At 32.8% G+C, this 17,094-nt stretch overlaps 1 protein-coding gene across 6 annotated transcripts in view; it reads left to right on the top strand.

Moving 5' to 3' along the window:
• The window catches only part of LOC126975294 (monocarboxylate transporter 10-like), a 291,514-nt gene that overhangs the window by 171,997 nt on the left and 102,423 nt on the right, over positions 1-17,094 (top strand). The window contains exon 1 of one of the 6 annotated variants that reach the window (XM_050823105.1): positions 266-419. The exons of 2 other annotated variants lie outside the window; for them this stretch is intronic. The gene's annotated coding sequence lies outside the window, so the exon portion shown is untranslated. Of the gene's footprint in view, positions 1-265; positions 420-17,094 lie in introns of those variants that run through there. 3 more of the 6 variants (XM_050823103.1, XM_050823106.1, XM_050823104.1) reach the window with 3 other exon arrangements.

Genomic DNA, 17,094 nt, shown 5'->3' with positions numbered 1-17,094 from the left:
GATACACGCATCCAAATTAAGATCGGCCATTGATAAAATACTATTTATACCGAACATATCGGAAGTTCTAAGAGTTTGAAAGTGTTTGCAATTGTAGCGGAGATAGGTAACATAATCCAACCAGTTATAGGAGTAGATAGTTCTGTACGCAGTTAGTGTAATGAGAAGTACTATTTTCAAGGGAGATTTAAACATGTGCCGTGTTCGCACGGTCGACAAATGTAGAGCAAACAGTAAGCACAAGCGCCGATGCCTTCGACAAAAAATCAGTTTAAGCTCTACATCACCGCGACGTGGTTGTGCTAACAGACGAGCTAGACTTTGCGTAAATACGATCGCAACTTTCATCAACTTTGTGATCGCAAACTTGACAGTAAATAAGTGTTTAAATACAGTGATAAGTGTTTGGTATTTGATGTGTAAGTTAACATATGGTTTCTAGTTTCGAGCCGAGGTCCAGTTGGTTGGTGCTATTATAGAATCACGATATTTAAGCACGTGTGCCTATTGCCAGTCTCGCCATTCACTTATACTTTACACTTACATTACTTTTGATGGTCTGCCAAAATATTGTGACTCACAGCGTTTAAAAAGTAAAAAATTATACCGCGAATGAATCCATCCAAATTACCTATATCAGATAGACTACGTTAAATCCTTCTTAAACTAAATAATAGATTTATTATTTAATTTATAATGCTAATAACTTTCCACGTTTTTAATATGCAATCAATAAATGTATTTTTATACACTTTTAAAGCATTAAAACGCGTGTAATTGTAACTGTGTTTTTACACTAGATTTTTGCGTACAAGTTAAATTTTTATTATTATTTTACCCCGACGTTTCAAGACCTTTACAGATGTCGTTTTCAGGGGGACTTCCTGGACTTAGTAGTAAAAACACAGTTACAATTTTTTTTATCGAATAGGAGGACAAACGCGCGTACGGGTCACTGGTGTTACGTTTACACGCGTTTTAATCCTTTAAAAGTGTTTTATTTAAATGTGTAACACTCGCTTTTATTGAATTAGGCGTTACTTTGCGGAAATTCATAATTATACCAATGATTTAAGTTTTCTTTAGCGTTAATTCCGCCAATATTTGTTTTTAAAACAATTCGACACGTGTTTCGCCTCTACACGAGGCATCCTCAGGACGTGTTGTCTCGCCAAAATCTGGCGGAATTAACACTAAAGAAAACTTAAATCATTTGTGTAACACTCGCGTTAGTCAAAGAAAATATGATCTCAATGATTGTGTTATTTTTTTTGTTTGTTCTTGAATCAGATGAAAAACAACTAAGTATATACAAATTAGAACTTGAAGTAGTATTTTTAATATAAGTAGACTATATGTTACATTTTAGTAAACTACCCACAAAAAATTCGAATCAGGTAGTACAACAATAGTTTTGCATAAAAAATTTGATTTGCTCACTTTGATATAAAATTCCAATCTGTAGAAAATTCACGATTTCTATACGACATTTAGGAATAAAAGTTTAATTTAGCTAAATACGCTATCAGATTAATATAAGACTCTTTATTAAAAGAAGGAAGTTTTCAATTTGTTTAAATATATAATTTTATTTTTATATATATTCGTTCGGGCATAATTTCTTTGTTTTAATTATTATTATTGCCTTCAAATACGTTCTAACTTTAAAATGGTACTATTTTAAATTTTATTGGCATTATAAAATGTTTAAGAAAGAGTATGTAAGTGGTTGCTTAACAATTAATATTTTTTTTTATGTTAATAGAAGAGGAAAAATCATCTTTTGGTATGCAATTTTTTTTCTTACCCAAACCATTTAACATGAAAAGATAACTATTATTGGTTTGTAAATATAAATCGTGCTCAAATTATATTTAAAAGGGTAAATGTTAAGTTGCTTATTTGGTGAAAAGTGAGAACCTCCCATGAACATTCGCAATACCAGAATTGAAGGTCCCTTAGTAGTATCGGTTCGGGAATATTACCAGATAATGAATCGGTGATAAAAAAGCTGTACGATGTAGAAAGTTCTTAATATTAAACTAGAAGATTTTAATTTTAGTATATTATGATTATAGTTATTAATTATTTTTAAAAAAAGCGTGTAAACGTTCCTTAAAGGCCGGCAACGCTCCTGGGATTCCTTTGGTGTTGCAAGAGAATGCCCACATTCGGTGGTGATCACTTAACATCACGTGACCCGTACGCTCATTTGTCCTTCATTTCCATAAAAAAATATAATCATTTATATCGGCGGCAATAGTAGATATATTTAATCAAACACACGAAGGATTTTAATTTTTTTTATAAAGAATTATAATTAGTCCTGTTTCTATGGCTCTTACAAAAAAAATTTTTTTTTGTTAAATGTAAAATTTGTCGTAGTCGTTTTAAACGAATTCGCGAGAGGATGTCTTCATAAGTGATCACCTATACCTTAAAAAATATAATAACATTATTTTATTATTTCGATCATATTGTGAAATTAAATCGGAAAAGATCTCGGCTTTAACAGTTATTGTAAAATATTAATTTTCACCTTAAAATATTATAGTAAATTTCGTACCCGTCAGAAATTAGTAAAGGAGAATGGGACTCTTAGGCCTGATGTTAACAAGTTGAAATATATTTTTGTAAAATACAAAAAACTAGCTTATTTTGCAATCTACAAAACGAAAAAAACATTTAAATAGACAAAAAATGGAGTAAATCGATTAAAATGGAATCGAATGAATATTTAATCGATTAAAAAACATTAAGATCCAGTTGTTTTATGTAAATAATATTAGTTAGGTCCATAGTTGAAGTTCGAATGACCATATTATGAATAAAATATATTATTATGTTATGAGAAAACCGAACTGAGCAATAATTTTATTTAGTCAATAAAGCGATTGACATAAAAAATCGATACTGTAAAATCCTTGTTCCTAAGCTAACTTCGCTTTGACAGTGACAGACTGACAGATCATTTCATTTCTACGTCATTGTCACTTCGTTTCTTGTCGCAGTCGTTGAGTTACCGGCTTGTTTTTAGTTTTAACTTGTTTGAGCTTTTAAATGGTGCAACTTTCATCTGGGCCCAGAAATGTTTGGAAGCGTTTCAATCTCCTTTAGGTAACTATATTCGATTCGTAATTTTCTCCCTCTAAACAGATTTATCGAATCGGCAGTGCCCCAGGGCACTAGATTTATAATATTTACCAAAACCGAGAGTGAAACGTGAAATGAGAAACTGCAAACTTATTTTGAATGGTCTTATAGCTTGTTTCAATAGCTCTCAGATTCAAATTGTCCTATTTATAAGCAATCCATTGCTACACGTAAAATAATACGCATTGGCAAAACGCTGCACGAGCGACAAAATCACGCTGATCTGAGGCATACCGCGCGATATTGTCATCAGCATCATCGAGGTCGAGGTAATGAATCTCAGCAGTGAAATATTTTTACAGTTTAATATGGATGAAAGTTGAGTTTTCTTATAGATATACTTTTAAACATAAATTAATTGTAATAGTTCTGAAATTTAAAAGGCGAGATTTCGTTCAAGCTTCGTAAATTAATTTGATAAATTTATAACATTAGGTTTTTGCATTAAAGTTACATTTTTATTACTATCCACGTCCAGTTTTGATTTCCCTCTAAAAATATGCTCTGAAAAGATCACGACACGGCGGATTAAATAAAATAACAGTAAAATGATACTTTTACGCAATAACCGAATGTAAAAATACAGGTACTATTACACGCGTTTTAATCTTTTAAAGAGTATTTAATTTATATATATATATATAAAAAATATAAACGATGTCGGCATTTTCTTCAATTCACATCAAAAACTCCATCGAAACAAGAGTACTCAATACATTTATGTTCACCGAGTGAGACTCGTTTAGTTTTCTTTATTCCAACGAGCGTGACGGCTCAGTCTCATTCAATACTCCCAAAGCTTCAGAAGTTTTCACTTGAAAAATACCTTGTTCACAAATAACATAAAATTATAACATTAGGTAACAAAATATTGATGTAAGTGCTTCGATAAATACACCGCGGTACACAACCCTGATATGTTTCAAATGAAATCTCTATATAAGTTGATTCGCTTTCGACTAAAATTATTATACGAAAGGTAGAATTACCTAAATGGTCATAAACAATCTAGATTTCTTGCCAGATATGTTACTCATAATCATAAGTCCGACTTCAATTATATTTTCCTTGAAATATTATATATAAATGCTGTTTTCGGATCGCGACAGTAACTAATTGTGCTCCAAACATTTACGTAACTAAACACTTAATATTATCTGGAAGACCGTACTTTAGCGTATGTGATTCGATGTCATCAGAGATCTACCATTAAGATTTAAGATAACCAGTGGGAGGCTCCTTCTCACCGGATGCCGACTAGATTAAAGCTAGTGAAGCAGTAATGTGTAAACATTACCGTGTTTCGGTCTGAAGGGCGCCGTAGCTAGTGAAATTACTGGGCAAATGAGACTTGACATCTTTTGTCTCAACGTGACGGACGCAGTTGTAGTACCGCTCAGAAATTTTGGGTTTTTCAATAATCTTGCCCGCAGTGCCGCTCGTCCTTCCCTCCTGACGTCCTGCTCGTCTCGTCCCTTATTTTCATAAAAAAAAGACAATACAAACCTCAGTTCATGGACTAATACAAAAGAAAAGTACAGGAAGCCTAGCGTAAGTCAGCGTAAGTAAGTAACAGTCGGTAACCAATACGTTTTGAATCATAATAAATGAAAAGCGTTAATAATGCAAATAAATATATATTTTAAACTTTACACTGTTTTTCTAACCGGTTTTTCCTTTGGTAATACTGTACCGATGGAAATAATACTTAAATGTACCATAAGATGTAGCGTTTTTTTTATGAAAACGTTACGGAGAAGGATTATATGATATGTTGGTGATTACATATCCGGAATCTATATTTTATGACTTAGAAATACCTATATATTCGCAATAAAAATAATTCAATGACATTTCGTACAATGAGCGGGCGCGGGGAACATAATTTATATGACAAAACAACGTTTCCGGGTCAGCGCTTGTAGAATAATATCGTAAAAAAATTAAAGCCTAATTTGCAAGGCGGCCATTTTAAAATTCTCTAGTTTGGTTTTTACTGGTAATACAGAGATTACTTATTTATTATTTACTTATTATTTAAACCTAAAGGGAGCTTTGCATGTAATCGAGAATTTTGAAAAAACATTTTTCAGTTTTAATAAATAAAATAATTAATAGAAACATGTGTGCAATTCAGACGTAGTAGAAGTGAAAGCTTCAAAAATTTTGTCTTCAAGATAATGAGACGAATGTAAAGTTTCGAGAATAGGATAATTATAGGTTTTAGTAGTGATCATAGTGATACAAAGTTATAAGTGATATAATTATTTTAGATTTTTTTCGTACATATATTAAATAGGTTTATTCCGACTCACAGCTTACCTTTTCGATAAATGATACAAGATGCTTATGGTATATCTTTGGAATTCTGTGTCAAATACTGTTTTTGATCTTGCTGTTGATACAGTCTGCTGCACATTATCAAATGTAATTCGGCGTCCAAAAACTCAGTCAATGAAATCGCTGTATCCGATGCAAATTTTACTTTAATCCTCTAAGCTACATATGAAGTCCTGGTACATGTTGATAGGATGACACATGATTTTATCCGCTATTTGAGACTTCTAAACCGTCTATGTAGTATAATACGTCGTGCGCATAACGTCGGAATATATTAAGGTATACTCGCGTCAAACATAAGACAATCTCTTGTTCAACGATGCTCGCTTGGTACTTACATTACTGCTTCACGGCAGAAATAGGCGCCGGCCGTTGTGACACGCATAATCTAGCCGGCATCATGTGCAAAGGAGCCTCCCACTGGTAAAATATTATTAGTTGTCAAAAATAAACCATAATGAGTATTAAATAACTTAAACATCGTTGAATTAAACAGCTTTGAACAAAGCAGTTAAGGTGCCATCTTCCACGCTCAATAGCGCTTTATTACACCTTAGCATCAATTAGACATTTTTATGAAAATAAGGTACGAGAATAGCAGGACGTTCAGCTGATGGTAATTGATACGCCCTGTCCATTACAATGCAGTGCCGCTCAAGATTATTCAAAAACCCAAAAATTCGGAGTGGCACTACAATTGCGCTCGTGACCTTGAAGCATAAGATGATAAGTCTCAATTACCCAGTAATTTCACTAGCTACGGCGCCCTTCTGACCGAAACACAGTAATGCTTACACATTACTGCTTCATGGCAGAAATAGGTGCCGTTGTGATACCCATAATCTAGCTGGTATCCGGTGCAAAGGAGCCTCCCACTGGTCTAGACTATCATATTACCACCACTTGCCTTTCTTCTTTTGTAAATAACCTTTTTACGACAATTTTTTTTATTTCACCATTAATTATATAAGTATATGTATTTGATATGAAAATTCAGAAAATATTCGGGATATTCAAATTTACATATCAGCCCGTGTGCATGAATTAATTTACCAAAGTTGTGAGTGATGTTAAGCTTATCTACTTAAAACCCAAGAGTATAATCTCTACAGATGAATAGAAAAACCGTTTAATTATTAGTTTTTTATGATCAATATTCTGTGAAAATATGAACTGAGCATTACTCCAAAGCGAATAATTTTTTTTTATCAAATAAAGTATTTCAGACATTTTGAGATGTAGTAAATAAAGGTCATACTTTATATCTTCAGAAATATAATTCTGGTTTCACTAAGTACTTTTTATTAACTACTGTGATTCTACTATTGCTCGGGAAACTAGCTATCGTATATAAAAATTATCAAAATAGATCCAGAGATTAGCACATTCAAACCTAGGATGAAGTATCGACTGGATCTGCCATCCACCCGAAAGGCACAAACAATTATTATTTAACTCAGACACATTAAAAATCATTAGAACATGGTGGAAATGCTTGCTCTTTGAATTAATAAACTAATTAATAATTTTATATGACTACTGATTATTTCTATATTGTGGTTTTTTTATCATTTATTAATGTGCTTTACAAATCAAGGAATTTTTTTAACTTAAATAGTGCTTACATATGATAGGTTAGGGGCTATTGCAGCTTAATAAATAACCCGTTTCTTAAGATGAGTTGTAATATCTAACACACAGTAACCACTTTATTTCGCAAATTACTGTTGATAACCCAAATTTTACGATAAATATAGATGATAACCGACGTCTTGATCAAAAGTAGACGTCGGTAACCAACAAACAAAACAGAAACTGTAACATTTCCCATATTTCTCCTAGTTTTTGTTTTTGTTTGTCACATCTAGGTATAAACTTCATCCTAGGTTCAAACAAAAAAAAATATTCAACTTTATAATATCAGTAGAGACGTCTCAAATGTATTTTTGCGGTCGACATTTTATTGCAATACTCCATTTAAGTACGACACTTGTAATGGTAGTTGAAAGTTTTCGATAAACTTGTGCAATATTAAGTAAAAGTTGAGCATATGTAAAGATGCCGTGAATGCAATATAAGAGATTTCTGATCACGTCTTTGGGCTATAGCCAAGCTTAGCACATAGCCAAGACTATTTTCACATTACTTTTATTAAGTGGCAACATTGTTGATATACATCAAAGCCAAAAAGGCATAAACGGCATTTATTTTCTCAAAATTGCTTCCTTTAGAATTCTTTTTTATGTCATTTCTAATATACTCGATACTACTAACGCTTCGGAAACAAACGGCGCAAGGAACTCTCCCAGCATGCCTTTTTTGAGCTCTTTATAATAAAAATATACAATACTGTACAGTCATTTCTATCGCTATAAAACAATCATAATCAGTCCCAGGCTGCCCGATCACTTAGATATTCAGCTGTGGAGTAGTAGGACTTACGACAGAGTCATTTTTTAATAAAACATTTAAATTTATTTATTTACTAGCTGACCCAGCAAACGTTGTATTGCCGATATTAAAATCGCTATACAAAAGTAACTGTTGATTGTAGATGGGTGAAAATTTGAAGTTGTATGTCTTACTATTTATGTATTTAGGGAGATGAAAAATAGATGTTGTCCAATTCTCAGAACTACCCAATATGCACTCAAAGTTTCATGAGAATTGCTCAAGCCGTTTCGAGGGAGTTTAACAACAAACACCGCGACATGAGAATTTAATATATTAGATTTATTTACAGAACTTCAGTCCGCACCGTATTGAGTTATACTTTATTAGATATGTTAATATATGGCAATCTTTTTAGGGTTCCAAGAGGTAACCAATGGAACTTTATTACTTAGTCTCCTATGTCTGATTATCCGTGTGTCTTTCTGTCAACGGGCTGTTTTTCATACACCGTAATAGTTACACAGATTATATACAGGATGGCCGAGAAGTAGACGTCCAAAGGTAAAATTTGAAAGCTGTGTGTTCTACGATTTTGCGTAGCTTAGGAGATAATAAATGTTTTCCCCTTTTATCCGCCTTTTTCACCTAATTGTGGTTTAGGACTTTTTTCTAATTTTTTTTAACACTTTTAGTTAATTTTATTGTTGACAATTATTAACTACAGTTGCAATAACCACATAAGAAACTATGAATAGTTTAGACAATGCGGAACTAGTTTAGAATTGAGTCGTAAGTTCAAGATAACTGCTCCAGCTAAATTCATGAAAATGTTCAAGGTATCAAAAAAAAATGGGGAGCCTATGGCTTCTCACTATTTTTAAAAACTTCCCAGAACATTGGCCAATCTATTGGCAACAGATATAGATAAAAATTGTGTGAAAAATTATTTACTGTTTACCAATACTATTTAACATGACATAGTTTTGTTACTTTTGTAAAATAATTGTATAATGTTTGTAATAAATTATAAATGCTTCTCATTCTGAAGTAAAACTGTGGCGATCTTGTACGGGAGAGGTTACCTAACTCCGCTCGATTCCTTGAGTACTTTACACCCTGTATCATACTATATATATTTCTTGTGTGCGTGTGTATGTCACTGAACTCCTCCTAAACGGCTGGACCGATTTTGATGAAATTTTTGTGAGTTCAAGGGGATTCGAGGATTTTAGTTCACAATTGAACTACTTCCTAAACGGCTGGACCAATTATGATGAAGTTTTTGGTTGTTCCAGTGAATTTGAGATTGGTGTGTGTCTTCAGGTGGATTCGAGAATGGTTTAGATTCACTATTGAACTATCTCCTAAATGGCTGGACCGATTTTGATGATTTTTTGTGTGTTCCAGTGAATTTGAGATTGGTTTAGATTCTCAATTCCGTCCAGATAATATAATTCTCCTGCTCATGTGTATGTTAGTGAACTCCTCCTAACGGCTGGACCGATTTTTCAAATTTAAGACGTATGTACAGGACAATGTCTGTCGGGTCCACTAGTATCTGTATATAATCTACTCAACTGTACGGCCTCTTGCGTAAGATATATGGAACAATGTTCAGAATTTAAATTCGCAAACATGGTTGATAAAATGTCTGTGTAAATCAGTTATCGATTGCGTGTTACGACTTTCTGTATCCTTTTAAATGTGACCTATTTTTCATAATTAATATGATAATTGATAAATTTTAATGGGCTATAAGATGTTCGTCGATAATAAGGTTTAATTGTTAACACAGCTGGACGCCGTAGAGTAAGTAACCTGTCTCCATACTTGGTCAATCTGCCACGCTTGATATATTTAATACGAGGTTTAATCAGCCCAATTATAATCGTGATGAAGCGAGTGCTTTCGTCATAAATCTTGTATAAATTTCTGTTTCTTGTAATTGGTTATTATGAGTGGTAATAATTAATTGAATTATTTGAGCATTTTTATGGCTTTTAGCTTTCTTATATAAGAATGTTTTTATTTGTTACGTTTTAATATTAACCACATATAATACTGCCTTCACGATATCAATCAATATTAAGAAATGCGTGAAGAGAAAACATAATACTATTTTATATCTTTAAACGAGCAATTCTGATATACAAGAATTGCAATATATATACACACCAGAATAACAAATAGGCTATAATTTATAAATATATTGTCTGAATTATCTATACACTTAAATAAAATTGGAGTGTCTGTTTGTAATATTGAAATAACCGTTTTTTACTAAATGTATATTATGAATATATATACGATACATACACCAAAATAACATTTTTTACAATTTTTGTCTGTCTGTCTGTTTGTTCCGCCTAATCCGGCGACTTTTATTGGCAGGTAGCTGATGTAATAAGGAGTAACTTAGGCTACGTTTATTTTAGAAAAATAAAGCAATGTCCAAGAAAGGGTCTAACTCTAAAAATAATTTATATGGCAAAACAACGTTTGCCGGGTCAACTAGTATATTATACAGTACATATAAAATAGCTCATGGAAAGAGTTTGGTGACGATGACGCGAAAATGAGTTTTCTTTACACATTCAGTGCGCAACGCGGCTCAAAAAGTTTTCACTTCAAAAACTGACTGAATATGCATAAAACATAACTTGCATTTGCCAGACAGACAACCTGTGCACAAAGTACAAACATTTTTCAAATTAAACAAAAACAAATATGTACTTTAGTTACTGTAACATAAGTGTACACTGTACAGACTAAGTATTCTGTAAGTAGCTCGTGAAGGTACTGTTAATTTCTTTATTTTTTTTTATGACAGTAAGGGACGAGACGAGCAGGACGATCAGCTGATGGTAATTAATACGCCCTGCCCATTACAATACAAAACTGCACGGGCATCTTGAAAAATCCAAAGTTGCCTTGAGACAGAAGATTTTAAATCCAGTAATTTTACCAGCTAAGCCCTTCAGAAAGAAACACAATAATGCTTAAACATTCAGCAGAAATTGTGGAAAGGAGCCGTTGTGGTGTGTGGTTAATTGTACCATTATTAGAATATTACTCGTGTTAAAACATGCTTTGTATTTGGAGTTATTGGAACATCGCTAACAAAAGAGATGCTATTATTCACAATATTGTCGCTCGCTAACACGTGCACGATTGCATATGATTGCAGTGGACGTATGCACGCGTGATGTTCGCATCTGGGTCAAGCATCCGATAGGTTCATCTACGAATTTAACGCGACGGTTACTTTATGACGTAATCGATGTGACGGTCAGGAATTAGTTTAGTGTGTACAGACACAGAGCTTTTGAATAAATCCTTAAATATGAATAAAATTGAGGTTTCTGTTACGTAATCGGAATTTTAACTCACCTATAATATCAGAAAACATGTATACAAAAAGTTGTCTGTTTGAACCAATAACGTTCGGTTAAGTTACGGATACATAGCTGTCACCGTTTAATGACAAGATCTTATCTATCCATAGTTATGTCCAATATAGTTATAGTCCAATGCTATCTGTCAATAGGTTATTGAAGTGTAAGTAAGCGTAAAAGGATAGATTTGTCTACCTCTAGTAAGTTAAACTAAGGATAGATAGCTTATTGAAAACGACCGATAGACAATGCACGTCATATAAAATCAAAGCCGAAATATGCCACAAATGACATCATAATAAGCTTAAACTGCTATGTCTATACATTTCTGTGTTTACTGCAGTTGTTTAAAATTTTATTGGTCAATAGGCACAATAGGCACAATTTTATTGGTCACATTTTGAGCATTTTATTAATTAATTTACAAAAAAGTACCCACTTACTTGACTACTTTCTTTTAAAATACTATGTTACTTAAGAAGAGTTATTTATTTTGGCCATTCTTTCGATTGGCATAATAAAAGTAGGGGTGTTTTTTTTTACATTTAAGTCGGTTCGATTCCCAGACGAGGCAAGTAATTATTAGAAAATCTTTGAATGCAGAATTACTAACTTTTAAAAATAACATAAAGTCTTCTTTCAGTAAAATAGCCTATCTTCGATATTTAAGGTACTTTCCCGTCATGTCCCATAACTTTGGGACAACCTGTATGTATGTATAATTATTTGTATACGATCGGTATTTTACAATTAATTTTATATCTTTGTAACCTTCACGTAAATTTAATTTGTAAGGACCTTGAAGATCTTTTAATAATATTTTGGGTTTGTTCATGTAACGCACTGTACTTAAAGGGAAAGGCTTTAAATTCTTAAGGTCGTTGTAACCTTAGATACAACCTTTCTGATTGTCTTTATATTTAAACTTTTTAATCAACATTAATTCTTTAAATCTATGAATAGTGTGATAATAAAGAGGACGCGTGACTCGAAAGTGTACGAATTGGGACACATAGTGACAGCAAGTAACGTAATTTGTTTAGACAATTTCATTACAGTCGAAAGAAAGGGATAGTAAAAGTTTATATATTATAGAAAAGACGCTAGGAATGGTTTTATTAAGTTCCGATACATTCGGTTGGCTTTTGGCATTATCACCAAATGAGTTTGGTTGGTAATATTATAGTGAGGTAGATATGAGATGAAAAACACAAAAAAAACAATAAACAGTCAAATTGAAAAAGGAATTTTTTAAAGTCTATTGAAAACAAACAGCAATTTTAGAGACAGGGCCTTAATTAAAGCTGTGGAATGAACTTCCTTGTGCGGTGTTTCCGGGACGATACGACATGGGTACCTTCAAAAAAGCGCGTAAGCCTTACTTAAAGTCAGCAACACTCCTCTGATTCCTCTGGTGTTGCAAGAGAATTTGTGCGGCGGTGATCACTTAACACCAGGTGACCCCTAATCTCGTTTATCCTCCTTTTCCATAAAAAAAAGTTTTATATTAATAAATTGATTATCTCAGTCATGTTATATGTAGCAATCGTTAATATCTTAAAGGCTAATGTTTGGCGATCCTTCTAGTACAGCATTCTACATCAGTGGTAAAGAATAGAATGTATTTGATCTAACGTGATGTCTCTACATAAATCTGCATAAAAGAGACAAAATAGATCACAGATAACAAATGAAGACGTCTTCTAGAATGTGCTTAAATTTAAACCGTTTAAAAAGAATGCTCCTGTTATTTCAACGTAACGGGTTATTCAACCCCAACTCTCAAATTCGAAAGATCAATCGTTTACAAGTCAATCAGTTCTGCGTTCTTATCGAGACTCAAGTATCTAATAAAATAAATTCGAGAGATATTTTTCACATGGAGCGGGAATGAGGTGTTCTCTCGTTAGGCGAGCGGCTGACATTGATATATTTGCCGTAAGTTTGTGTGTTTTATGACAATGTATCCGTGATTTAAGTGCATTTGGATTTTAACGTGAAATGTTTTGTTGAGAGTGCACTCTTCAATTATGTGTTAGAAGATTCTTTAGAAGTTTTTGGTTTTACCTCCAGGTGTTGTCGTGTGAAGATAAAAATTATGGTTTATGATTAAGATATAACGATTTAATACACTTTATTACGATACACGATATTATGTACAACAACTAGGTTGTTACTTCTTGCGATATTCTTTAAATTTATCCCCGTAGTTTTATTGTAATATATTATATTCATATTGAAACAAACAGTACGTACAAATTTTAATTATAAAGTAAATACCCAGACAATTTTGAACTACAGGTTTCTGTTTAGAATTTCGTTTCTTCCAATTCATCCATAGACTGAAATATAAATATAAACTAAATTCTATCTAAAATGTAATTTTTTATAACCTTTTACTTTTATTGAAGTAGGCGTTACTTTGCGAAAATCCATAATAATTATCCAAATGTTTTGAGTTTTCTTGAGTGTTAAATCCGCCAAACGTCTTCAAACAATTCGACGTGTGTTTCTCCTCAATACGAGGCATCATGTTGACTGTGAGACATTATGAGACCTGTCTCTTTTGAATAACTTTTTCCTTATTAAAATTAGTATATATTTTCTAAAGAATATTTTCATAAGTGTAAAAAAAAATCGAAATAATTTGTGTGTTGGTGGGCTTAAAACAAAATAAACAAATTAAATAAGTTCTCAATGACATTAACAGGTTCTCCTGATAACAATAGTAGGCTGTTAGTTAATGTTAGCGACAAATTCAAATTCAAATATTTTTATTCAAAATTTAATGTGACGTCACTTATTAAAACTCAAAAATTACCACCCATTCCAAGAAGAATGCGTCAGACCTGAGAAGAATGGGCGCAACAAACTCAGCGGGCTTTTTTTTCATCAAAAAATATGTTTACAAAGTAATATTGTACAATAAACTTACTATTTAATAGTCTGAGAGCGGTCGCTCCATACCCAATCTGTGGCATCATTAAGAAAGTCATTTATGTTATAGTAACCTTTACCACACAAACGTTTTTTAACCTTGTCATTGTCATTCACACCTTTTTGCAGGAGTTATGAAAGTAACAATGGATTCTTGTATTCGAAAAGATTTACTTTTCTGGGTTTATTAAGGTTAACATAAAACCTCCAGGAGTTGATCATCTTACGCCTAGCGAGCCCCATCGGTTGAAGACGGACATAGAAAAAAATATCAACAAATACTTATCAATAATTTTTTAATATAATTAGAGACTGCAAATTTATGATGTGAGTAAAAATGAGCTTTATTAATTTGCAATACTAAGCTAATAATGATTAAAGTTCTATTCGTGTGAAAAACTACATTCCTTAGATGGAGAAGCGAGTACCGGCGAACGTTGTACTATAGGTTTGTAAATTCCATAGATAATGAGGATAATCTTTAGATAGGGTTATCAACTTCTATTAGTCTTTTTATTTATTCATTCGTCTTATCTTTATTTAAAATATAAGTGCAATTGTGACTTACTATGTTTGTTACGCCTTCACGCATTAACTATTGCACCGATCATGTTAAAATTTTGCACACGAATTTTTAGCCTTTATAAGCTAGATTCTAGCCTTGAAGGCACAATCAGAAACTAATTCAATTGTAATTTCCGCGCTTAAAGATAGAGACAGGCCGCCATTTTATAAAATTGACCAATCATAGTGCTGTTTGCAATTGAATGGGCGCTGACGTCACGCAGACATTACTAAGGTTTCGTCACTGTTCTAACACTAGGGTACAGATAAGAGGTGATTAACAAATTAAAGCCATAATGTGTATGTGTATGTAGCCCTCACATTAATTGTGAACTGTGCTTCTTCGCCCAACAGAATATAGTATTTATTTTTACACGCTTTTTATTAGCTTCACCTGTATGTATGTTTGTTTGTAACCGACTCATTTCGGCGGAATTTTGACTGACTTTAAACGGCCAAAGTTTGTTAAATTTTCGTAGATTCGTCGAGGATTGATGACATTACATTAAATTGATAAAAATTATTCCATTTTGCAATTGCAGAATATATTTTTCTTTAATTTATGTAATTTTCATGCGTCTTCTATCAGTAATTGATGTTAATTTTAAATTTCAATATTTTAGTTCGGTTTTTTATAAAAAGAGTGTCTTTTAGTTTTTTTTAACAACTATTTATCTATATATAATAAAAAAACAACACACACGTAGACGTGACGTATGAGATAAGCAATGGACCCACCCGGGATCGAAGTGAGTGAGCAGACACTGGTTGAAAACCTTCGTCTTCAGACACTGCGGTAACGAAGAAGTTAAATTAATTGAAATAATACGTGACAAACTTAGAATAAAGTATTGTGGGCATATTTTCCGTATAAATTTGACGTAATTCTGTACTATTTGTATCAGCCCATATAGCACACACACATTGTGACGAAAGTACATAAAACTAATCATCATAAAACGTTTATTACAAGAGTAAATCAGGTTGAATGAAGCCACACCCTGAGAGTTGAACAAAGCATACAAGATTTTATAACGATACGTCACTCGAACGGTTAGTGGTGTATTCACGTGTCATGTGTCTTACACCATGACCAAAATTTATAAATGAAATTCTTACCTGGTGTAATACGACACCATACGATTTTAACAAGACACAAATAAGTCTCATTCGCAATATTACTTCAATTATTAATAAAAATTTGTGTTTAAAAAGGCCATTGAATTTTTGACACATTAAAAAAAATTGAAATCCAATAAATTAAAGAAAAATCATTTATTATGCCTAAGTTTAAGCTAAGTCTAACTAAGCGTGTAACTTGCGACTAATAACTACTATTATTAATATTCAAAAAGTTTTAAAGACATATATTTCAATTTCAAGAGAAATCTTCGTTTCGTGGATAATTAATCTGTTTTCATTGATACTGAAAGCCTTTTAGATATAGTATATTATAGCGGAAAATATAAGAGCACTCGCTTGAGTCTGTAATTAAGCATTTTTATAATAATATTTTATGTTTCAAAAGTTTCGTTAAACTCTGGCTCCTTTGAGGTCCGTAGGCGTTACGTCGCGGGCGTTCCAAAATTCAATCCTTAATTTAATTTTTTATGGAATAGGAATACAAACGAGCGTACAGGTCACCTGGTGTTAAGTGATCACCGCCGCCCACATTCTCTTGCAACACCAGAGGAATCACAAGAGCGTTGCCGGCCTTTAAGGAAGGTGTACGCGCTTTTTTTGAAGGTACCCATGTCGTATCGTCCCGGAAACACCGCACAAGGAAGCTCATTCCACAGCTTTGTAGTACGAGGAAGAAAGCTCCTATAAAACCGCACTGTGGAGGACCTATAATGTATTGTTTTTGTTTAATGTATTGATATCACTGCCTTTCATAACTATGCATAAACATGCCAACCTAGATAACTTATATGTCTAGATAGAGCCTCCTGCTACTAGATAACCGATGAAAACAGGCCAGGTTTATTACTTTAGTGTGCGTGACAAGCTACGTCTTACACTCGCAATTTGTATGTCACTTTGTGTTATGTGTGTCCATTGCAAGATTTAATAATAATTAAATAGAGGTTAACTGTCAACCTTTTCGATGTTTTCACAGCTGTCTATCTAGCCTTTTATTTTATTTTTATGAAAATAAGGGACGAGACGAGCAGGACGTTCAGCCAATGGTAATTGATACGCTCTGCCCATTACAATGCAGTGCCGCTGACGATTCTTGAAAATCTCCATAAATTCTGAGCGGCACTACAACGGGGCTCGTAACCTTGAGACAGAAGATGTTAAGTCTCAT

The sequence above is a fragment of the Leptidea sinapis genome, chromosome 35, assembly GCF_905404315.1.
Source record: "Leptidea sinapis chromosome 35, ilLepSina1.1, whole genome shotgun sequence".
Taxonomy (NCBI): domain Eukaryota; kingdom Metazoa; phylum Arthropoda; class Insecta; order Lepidoptera; family Pieridae; genus Leptidea; species Leptidea sinapis.
The sequence above is the reverse complement of the archived record's forward strand: the minus strand, read 5'-3'. Positions and strand labels throughout refer to the sequence as shown.